We start from the raw sequence: 10,828 nt of genomic DNA, 5'->3' as shown, positions 1-10,828 counted from the left end.
AGGCTGGCCTCGAACTCACAGAGATCCGCCTGCCTCTGCCTCCCAAGTGCTGGGATTAAAGATCTGCGCCACCACCACCTGGCTTCTTTTTCTTTTAAATAAAGGAAGTGAAAGTGATTTCCGCTTAGTTTCACCCAACAATTTCCCAAGTTCTTTTCTAAACGGAAGCTTTAATAAATTAATAATTCATCAGAGGGATTTCTGCTAAGTCACTGTTTGACCCGTCTATCGTTTAAAGTGCAATTGTCATTCTTCACCTTCATTATACTTGGTTATTATATAACAGCCGAGCAGAGTAAACTTATGATCAGGATATTCACATTTGCACCACGGTGGGCCTTACAAACCCACCAGTTTACAGCTGCAAGAATCTGTCTTGATGGGAGTGTTCTGGGTTTTTGTTTTGTTTTGTTTTGTTTTGTTGCCAAAGGCAGGGTCTCACTCCTTAGACCAAGCTGGCCTTGAATTCTTGATCTGGCTTTGACCTCTCAAGTGTTGAGATCACAGACCTCTGTCACAAAGGCCATGCTGCACGGACTTCTTGGATTATTTTTTGAGTCATAAATTCCCAAGAAGATAAACTGCTCTTAACTCGTTTGCTTCTGTTTCTTCTGAGTGCTCGAACAGGTCTTAATGGAATTAAGTGAACTATCAAAGCGATTCTAAGTAAAACACGGAGCTTTTGATATGTGAATGGCAACAGAATTGTAGACACAACTAGAAGAACTGAGAAACTAATACATTCACGCAGTTCTGCAAGTCTGATCAAGAAGTCACTCCTCCGGTTTTCAGATGAAATGGAGTGATACAGCCATAACATCTGATAATTGGCAGGGCAGTGTCGACATCAGAGGAGAGAACAACTCGCATTCTAAAGCACAAGAGTGCTGGGGATGGATGGAACTGTGTTCTCTTTTTGATCTTTCTTTTATTTGATGGTGGAGGTGGATGGTACAAAGGCTTGAGCCCAGGGCCTCATGCATGACAGGCAATGACTCGATCACTGATCCCTAACACAGGGAGGGGTGTGTGGGGGTGATTTAAAGTCTACTCATATTTATATACCCTACACTTATACAATTACAACAGCAGGACCTGGTGGCACACACCTTAATCCCAGAACTGAGGAAGCAAAGGCAGGCAGAGGTGTGTGAAGTCTGTGAGACCAGGCTGATTTACATAGTGGCACAGGAACCCCCTCTACCCAAACTGTAGAATAGAGAGGCCTGTCTCAAAAACAAAAAACAACCAAACAAAAGTATTATAATAACTATTCCATGTTGTGTTTCAACACACATGTGTACATGTGTGTGCTGGAGCATATGAAGTTATTTTTTTCATTTTTAAATTTTATTTATTTATTTAATTTTTCAAGTCAGGGTTTCTCTGTGCAACTCTTTCTGTCCTGAAATTTACTCTATAGACCAGACTGGCCTGGAATTCAGAGATCTGCCTGCCTCTGCCCCCCTCCCACAACAAAGCGCTGGGATAAAAGGCATGTGCCACCACCACTGCCCAGGATTTTTTTTAATTGCGTGTTCTCATGTGTGCACATGTCAAGCACTCGGGTAGAGGGACAAGTTTCAATAGCAGGTTCCCCTCTACTTTGCTGAGGGAGAGTCTCTTGTTTCTACAGCTGTGCTGAACACCCCAGGCCAGCTAGCAATTCTGTCATTGCCTTCTGGGCTACCATAGGAGTGCTGGAACTGTGGGTGTACAGCACCCATTTACCTGGATTACTGGGTACACCGCTAGTGCTTTTATGTACTAATCCAGGCACACTTTATTTTTTTGCATTTTTTTTAAACTATAGAGTCATGTGGTTGCTGGAAATTGAAGTCAAGACCTACGGAAAAGCAGCCAGTGCTCTTAATCACTGAGCCACCTCTCCAGCCCCATTTTTGTTTTTGTTTCTGAAAGCAGGCAATGGATTCAGGGCCATTTTATTGCTTCCCTGTCACACCCTACATATGTTTATGTCATCACTTGTTGGCATATGACTGGATTATTTCCAGCTTGGAGCTATAAAAAATTAAGCTATTATGAGGTTGAGCCTGGTAGTGCCACCTTTAATCCCAGAAGAGGCAAAGGCAGGGCAATGGTCAGTCTGTTCTACATAGTGAGTTCCATGGCAGCCAAAGAAACACAGTGGGGAGCCTGTCTAAAATGACAAAAACATCCTTTCTACCATTGTGTGTGTGTGAATTTGTGTGTGTGCACTTGCTTTTGAGTGCACACAACACATACTACAACTGTGTTAGTTTCTATTGTAATAAACACCATGACCAAAGCAACTTATGAAGAAAACGTTTAATTGGGTTTACACTTCCAGAGGGGTAGAGTCCTTGTTGGCTGAATAGCAGTATGGTGAGAACGAAGGTGTCATGGTGGCAGGAATAACTGAGAACTCATATCTCAAACTGTGAGCAGGAGACAGAAAGACCCTTAAATGGCGTGCATGTTTTGAAACCTCAGGGCCCACCCCTAGTGACAGACTTCCTTCAGTGAGACCACACCTCTCCCTCCAGTATGGTCTCACTATGTAGCCCTGACTGTCCTGTAATGTAGTAGATCAGGCTGGCCTGGAACTTGCAGAGATCTGAGATATGCCTACTTCTTCCTCTTGAGTGCTGGGATTAAAGGTATAGGGCCACACTTTCTAACCCTCCCTAAACAGACCATCAATGGGTGCCAAGCATTCAAACACCCAAGACAGTGCACATGTGAAGGACAGGGGACAACTTTTGGGAGTTAGGTCTCTGGCTCTCAGTTAGGACTGGCAGCAATGACCTTCCCTACTAATCCATCTTACTGTCCCATCCCCAATTGTATTGTTTTGTTTTTGAGACAGGGTCTCATGTAGCCTAACTGATCTCAAGCCTCATTATGGAGCTAAGAATGAGCTTGGACCCCTCCTGCCTCCACCCACTGAGTGCTGGGTTTGCAGACCTCTATCACCATTCTAGCTTTAAAGGCAGTGTCATATATGCTCAAGACGTAAGCATGATTCATTGCTATTTTTATACTATTTTTTTAATTTACATTTTTATTTCTATGTATGTATTTGTGTGAATGTTATATAATGGATATGTGGGTGCCCAAGGAATCCAGAAGGTATCAGATCGTCCCGGGCTGGAGTTACAGATGACTGTGAACCATCTAATGTGGGAGTTGGCACTCTCCTTCCACTGTGGGAAAGGGGACTGGACGGGGTTGTCCAGCTTGTCCAGCAAGTGCTGAGCCCACTGAGCCCTCCCACCAGCTCTCATCTCAACTTTTTTTTGACTTTTCAAGACAGAGTTTCTATATAGCCTTGGCTGCCCTGAAACTTGCTCTGTAGACAAGGATGGACTCGAACTCACAGAGATACACCTGTCTCTGCCTCCCAAGAGCTGGGATTAAAGGTGTGTGTTACCACTACCTGGCTTCCACTTTACTTTCTGAGACAGGGTTTCTCACTAGCCTTGGCCATATAGAGCCAGGATTGTGGCTCATGAACACCAAGGAGCTATCTGTGTCTACCTCCTGAGTGTTGGGGATTGCAAGTACATCTATACCCAGCTTATTTCTTTTAATGTGGTTTTGGGTGATTAAACTCATGTGTCAAGGCAAACACTTTCCCACTTGCGTTATTTTGCTAACCCTTCTCTCAAGATAGCTTTCTCGGTTCCCATAGCCTGCCCACAGCAAGCAGGGTGGGCCCTTTGTTCGTGAGCTAACCAAGCAGCGCGGAGTTTCGATATGGGCACCTAGTGAAACATCATTGTGGTGAGTGAGTGCTGCTTGGCAGCCGGGAACATACCTCAGCCCGCCCACACTTCCTGGCCATCCTACAGGGGCTATACTGCCCAATACCTCCTCTCTCTTCCTATCCCATCCAGCTTACATCCAGATCCCCCCACCCCCTGTCTCCCTCCCTCCCACCCTTCTTTGGCGGCATAGCGCCTCCCTGCTCAGCCTGCTCGGGTGCTGGGACCGATCCCAAACCGGGAGGGCAAAGGGGGGGGGGGGGGGCGGTAGCTCCTTTGTCCCCATAGCCTGCCTGCAGCAAGCAGGGTGGGCCCTTTGTTCGCTAGCTAACCAAGCAGCACGGAGTTTCAATCTGGGCACCAAGTGAAACATCATTGTGGAGAAAGATCTCTGGAGAGTGACATCACTGGGAAGGTACATCAGGGGGCAAGAAGACCTGATCCTGTAAAAGAAGATCCATAGGGGAGTATTGGGAGGAAGAGATGGGCAGACGCCAATGCAGGAATTCTCCCAACAATCTGAAAAACAACACGAAACCACCAGAAGCCAGCGACCTCACAACAGGAGGACATGAACACCTTAATCAAGAGGAAGTAGAAAAAACTGACTTCATGAAAGTGATTGACACCCTTAAACAGCATATAAAAAACGCCCTTATAGAAATGGATGAGAAGTATAACAGAAAGTTCGAGGAATTGAGTAAATCAGTGAATGATACCCTAGGAAACCAAGGAAAAACAATCAAGCAGATAATGGAAACAGTTCATGACTTGAAAACTGAACTGGAGGCAAAGAAGAAAACACAAACAGAGGGCCGACTGGACATGGAAAATCTAGGTAAACGAATAGAGACTACAGAATCAAGCATAACCAGCAGAATACAAGAGATAGAAGAAAGAATCTCAGATTCTGAGGATAACATAGAGAAAATAAACGCTCTGATCAAAGAAAACAGCAAGTCCAACAAACTCTCATCACAAAACATTCAGGAAATATGGGACACAATAAAAAGACCAAACCTAAGAATAATTGGAGTAGAAGAAGGAGAAGAAGTGCAGCTCAATGATCCAGAAAATATACTTAATAAAATTATAGAAGAAAACTTTCCCAACCTGAAGAAAGATGTACCTATGAAGGTTCAAGAAGCATACAGAACACCAAATAGGCTGGATGAAAAAAAAAAAAACATCCCCTTGCCATATAATAATCAAAACACAAAATATACAGAATAAAGAAAGAATATTAAGAGCCGCAAAGGAAAAAGGCCAAGTTACTTAAAAGGTAAACCTATCAGACTTACACCTGACTTCTCTATGGAAACCATGAAAGCCAGAAGGTCCTGGATAGATGTACTCCAAAAACTAAGAGACCATGGATGCAAGCCCAGACTACTATATCCAGCCAAACTTTCGTTCACTATAAATGGAGAAAACAAAATTTTCCAGGATAAAAACAAATTCAAACAATACGTAGCCACGAATCCAGCCTTACAGAAAATAATAGAAGGAAAATCACTAACCAAGGAGTCCAACAATGACCACAATAACTCAGACATCTAGAAACCCGTCAACAGCGCAAATCAAAGAAGGAAAACACACAAACCCTACTACTAAAAAAGTGACCGGAGTTAATAACCACTGGTCATTAATATCACTTAATATCAATGGGCTCAACTCACCTATAAAAAGGCACAAGCTAAGAGATTGGATAAGAAAACAGGATCCAACATTCGGCTGTCTACAAGAAACACACCTCAACCACAAAGACAGGCACCTACTCAGAGTAAAGGGCTGGGAAAAGACTTATCAAGCAAACGGACCTAAGAAACAAGCAGGTGTGGCCATACTAATTTCTAACAAAGTTGACTTCAAACTTAAATCAATCAGAAAAGATGGAGAGGGACATTTTATACTCATAACAGGAACAATTCATCAGGAAGAAGTCTCAATCCTGAATATCTATGCCCCTAATATAAAAGCACCCACGTACGTAAAAGAAACATTACTAAAACTCAAGGCAGCCATCAAACCGCACACACTAATAGTAGGAGACTTCAACACTCCTCTCTCACCAATGGACAGGTCAATCAGACAGAAACCTAACAGAGAAATTAGAGAATTAATGGAGGTAATGAAGCAAATGGACTTAACAGACATCTATGGAGTATTCCACCCAAATAGGAAAGAATATACCTTCTTCTCTGCAGCTCATGGAACCTTCTCGAAAATTGATCACATACTCGGTAACAAAGCTAACTTACACAGTTACAAAAAAATATTAGTAACCACCTGTGTCTTATCAGATCACCATGGATTAAAGTTAGAATTCAACAACAATGCTACCCCCAGAAAAACTAAAAAACTCATGGAAACTGAACAGTCAACTACTGAACCATACCTGGATTAAGGAAGAAATAAAGAAAGAAATTAAAGTCTTCCTTGAATTCAATGAAAATAAAGAAACAACATACTCGAACTTATGGGACACTATGAAAGCAGTCCTGAGAGGAAAGTTCATAGCACTAAGTGCCCACCTAAAGAAAACAGAGAAAGCACATATTGGAGACTTAACAGCCCACCTGAAAGCTCTAGAAAAAAAGAAGCAGACTCACTTAGGAGGAGTAGAAGACTGGAAATAATCAAACTGAGGGCTGAAATCAACAAAATAGAAACACAGAAAACAATCCAAAGAATCAATGAAACAAAAAGCTGGTTCCTGGAGAAAATCAACAAGATTGATAAACCCCTATCCAAACTAATCAAACAACAGAGAGAGAACACGCAAATTAATAAGATCAGAAATGAAAAGGGGGACATAACCACAGACACAGAGGAAATTCAGAGAGTCATTAGATCTTACTACAAAAGCCTGTATGCCACAAAACTGGAAAATGTAAAAGAAATGGACACTTTTTTAGATAAATACCATTTACCAAAATTAAACCAGGACCAGGTGAACAATCTAAACAGACCTGTCAGTCGCGAAGAATTAGAAGCTGTTATCAAAAACCTCCCTACCAAAAAAAGCCCAGGACCAGATGGTTTCAATGCAGAATTCTACCAGAACTTCCAAGAAGACCTAATACCTATACTCCTTAATGTATTCCACAATATAGAAACAGAAGGGTCATTACCAAATTCCTTTTATGAAGCCACAGTTACTCTGATACCAAAACCACTCAAAGACTCAACCAGGAAAGAGAACTACAGGCCAATCTCACTCATGAATATCGACACAAAAATCCTCAGCAAAATACTTGGCAAACCGAATCCAAAAACACATCCGAAAAATTATCCATTATGATCAAGTAGGCTTCATTCCTGAGATGCAGGGCTGGTTCAACATACGAAAATCTATCAATGTAATCCAGCATATAAATAAACTGAAAGAAAAAAACCATATGATCATTTCATTAGATGCTGAAAAAGCATTTGACAAAATTCAACATCCATTTATGTTAAAAGTCTTGGAGAGATTAAGGATACAAGGGTCATACCTAAATATAATAAAAGCTATATACAGCAAGCCGAAAGCTAACATCAAATTAAACGGAGAGAAACTCAAAGCCATCCCACTTAACTCAGGAACACAACAATGCTGTCCACTCTTGCCATACCTCTTCAATATAGTGCTTGAAGTTCTAGCAATAGCAATAAGACAACAAAATGGGATCAAGGGGATTCGAATTGGAAAGGAAGAAGTTAAACTTTCGTTATTTGCAGATGATATGATAGTGTACATAAGCGACCCCCAAAACTCCACCAAAGAACTTTTACAGCTGATAAACAGCTTTAGTAATGTGGCAGAATACAAGATCAACTCCAAAAAATCAGTCGCCCTCTTATACACAAAGGATATGGAAGCAGAGAGGGAAATCAGAGAAGCTTCACCATTCACGATAGCCACAAACAGCATAAAATATCTTGGGGTAAATCTAACCAAGGAAGTGAAAGATCTATTTGACAAGAACTTTAAGGCATTGAAGAAAGAAATTGAAGAGGATACCAAAAAATGGATGGACCTCCCTTGCTCTTGGATTGGGAGGATCAACATAGTAAAAATGGCAATTCTACCAAAGGCAATTTATAGATTCAATGCAATCCCCATCAAAATCCCATCAAAATTCTTCACAGATCTAGAGAGGACAATAATCAACTTTATATGGAAAAACAAAAAACCCAGGATAGCCAAAACAATCCTGTACAATAAAGGATCTTCTGGAGGCATTACCATCCCTGACTTCAAACTCTATTACAGAGCTACAGTACTGAAAACAGTGTGATACTGGCATAAAAACAGAGAAGTCGACCAATGGAATCGTATAGAAGACCCGGATTTTATCCCACAAACCTATGAACACCTCATTTTCGATAAAGGAGCTAAAAGTATACAATGGAAGAAAGAAAGCATCTTCAACAAATGGTGCTGGCACAACTGGATGTCAACCTGTAGAAGAATGAAAATAGACCCATATCTATCGCAGTGCACAAAACTCAAGTCCAAATGGATTAAAGACCTCAATATCAGCCCGAACACACTGAACCTGATAGAAGAGAAAGTGGGAAATACCCTACAACAGATGGGCACAGGAGATCGCTTCCTATGTATAACCCCAGAAGCACAGACATTAAGGGCAACATTGAATAAATGGGACCTACTTAAACTGAGAAGCTTCTGTAAAGCAAAGGACACTGTCACTAAGACACAAAGGCAACCTACTGACTGGGAGAAGATCTTCACCAACCCCGCAACAGACAAAGGTCTGATCTCCAAAATATATAGAGAACTCAAGAAACTAGACTTTAAAATACTAATTAACCCAATTAAAAAATGGGGCACTGAACTGAACAGAGAATTCTCAACAGAAGAAGTTCAAATGGCCAAAAGACACTTAAGGTCGTGCTCAACTTCCTTAGCAATCAGGGAAATGCAAATCAAAACAACTTTGAGATATCATCTTACACCTATGAGAATGGCTAAAGTCAAAAACACCAAGGATAACCTTTGCTGGAGAGGCTGTGGTGGAACGGGTACCCTCATCCATTGCTGGTGGGAATGCAATCTTGTGCAACCACTGTGGAAGTCAGTGTTTCGGTTTCTCAGGAAATTCGGGATCAACCTACCCCTGGACCCAGCAATACCATTCCTGGGAATATAACCAAGAGATGCTCTATCATATGACAAAAGCATTTGTTCAACTATGTTCATAGCAGTATTATTTGTAATAGCCAGAACCTGGAAACAACCTAAATGCCCTTCAATGGAAGAATGGATGAAGAAAGTATGGAATATATACACACTAGAGTACTACGCTGCGGTAAAAAACAATGACTTCTCGAATTTTGCATGCAAATGGATGGAAATAGAAAACACTATCCTGAGTGAGGTATCCCAGACCCAAAAAGATGAACATGGGATGTACTCACTCATAATTGGTTTCTAGCCATAAATAAGGGTCACGGAGTCTACAATAGGTGAACCTAAAGAAGCTAAGTAAGAAGGTGAACCCAAGGAAAAACATATAGTTATCCTCTTGGCTAAGGGAAGTAGACCAAATTGCCGGGGAGAAAATTGGGATCTTGGGGATGGGGTGGGATGGGAGTAAGGGGAGATGGGGAGAGAAAAGGTAGAAGGGAAGGAGGGGGGACTTGGGGAAACAGGATGATTGGGATAAAGGAAGGGTGGATAGGGGAGCACGGAACCACAATTCTTAGTTAAGGGAGTCACTTTAGGGTGGGCAAGAGACTTGACCCTAGAGGGGCTCCCAAGTGCCCAAGATGAGGTTCCCAGTTAGTTCCTTGGGCAGCTGAGGATAGGGAACCTGAAATGACCCTATCCTAGAGCAATACTGACGAATATCTTGCATATCATCATAGAACCTTCATCCGGTGATGGATAGAGATAGAGACAGAGACCCACACTGGAGCACTGGACTGAGCTCCCAAGGTCCCAAGGAGGAGCAGAAGGAGGGAGACCATGAGCAAAGAAGTCGGGACAACGAGGGATGCACCCACCCACTAAGACAGTGGAGCTGATCTACTGGGAGCTCACCAAGGCCAGCTGGACTGTGACTGAAAAAGCATGGGATAAAACCGGACTCTCTGAACATGGCGAACAATGAGGGCTGATGAGACGCCAAGGACAATGGCACGGGGTTTTGATCCTACTTAATGTGCTGGCTTTGTGGGAGCCTAGCCAGTTTGGATGTTCACCTTCCTAGACATGGACGGAGGGGGGAGGACCTAGGACTTACCACAGGGCAGGGAACCCTGACTGCTCTGTGGTCTGGAGAGGGAGGGAGGGAGGAGTGGGGGGAGGGGGAGAAGGGTGGGAGGAGGGGGAGAAGGGTGGGAGGAGGGGGAGGGAAATGGGTGGCTGGGAGGAGGTGGAAACTTGTTTTTTGTTTGTTTTTTTTTCTCCTTTTCTCAATAAAAAAAAATTTTAAAAAAAAAGATAGCTTTCTCTATCTGTAATCCTGATTTTATTTGACTAGTCGATTCTAGGAGCATAAATACTTATGTTTTCTTGGTAATTTAATTCCTTTATCATTAAATAAGGACTGTGTCACCTGTGACAGGTTTTTTACTTAAAGTCTGTTTTGCAAACACACTCACTTTGGATTAAATTTACCTGATATATTGAAGCTCAGGTATATAGTTGGCTTTCTTTTTTTTCCCCCTTTCAAAGCAAAGTTTCTCTGTGTAGCTCTGGCTGTCCTGGAACTTCCTTTGTAAACCAGGTTGCCTCTGCTCTCCAAGTACTGGGATTAAAGGTGTGTGCCGCCACTGACCAGCCGGTTGACTTTCATTTTTTACCCATTCAGCTCTTCTTTGCTTTTGGGTGAAGTGATGTTGGATTCCCCTCTGTATGCTGTGAATACCATTGGTTAATAAGGAAACTACCTTTGCCTGTTGATAGGGAAGAACTTAGGTAGGCAGGGAAAACTAAACTGAATGCTGGTATATAGGAGGCAGAGTCAGGAGAAGCCATGTAGCCCCACCAAAGACAGACACTGGAACTTTACCCGGAAAGCACTGCCATGTGGTGATACACAGATTATTGAAGATGGGTTAAATTA

The sequence above is a fragment of the Microtus oregoni genome, unplaced genomic scaffold (genome assembly GCF_018167655.1).
Source record: "Microtus oregoni isolate MIOR12 unplaced genomic scaffold, Mior012 000052F_003, whole genome shotgun sequence".
NCBI lineage: Eukaryota > Metazoa > Chordata > Mammalia > Rodentia > Cricetidae > Microtus > Microtus oregoni.
Note: the sequence above shows the minus strand (reverse complement) of the source record.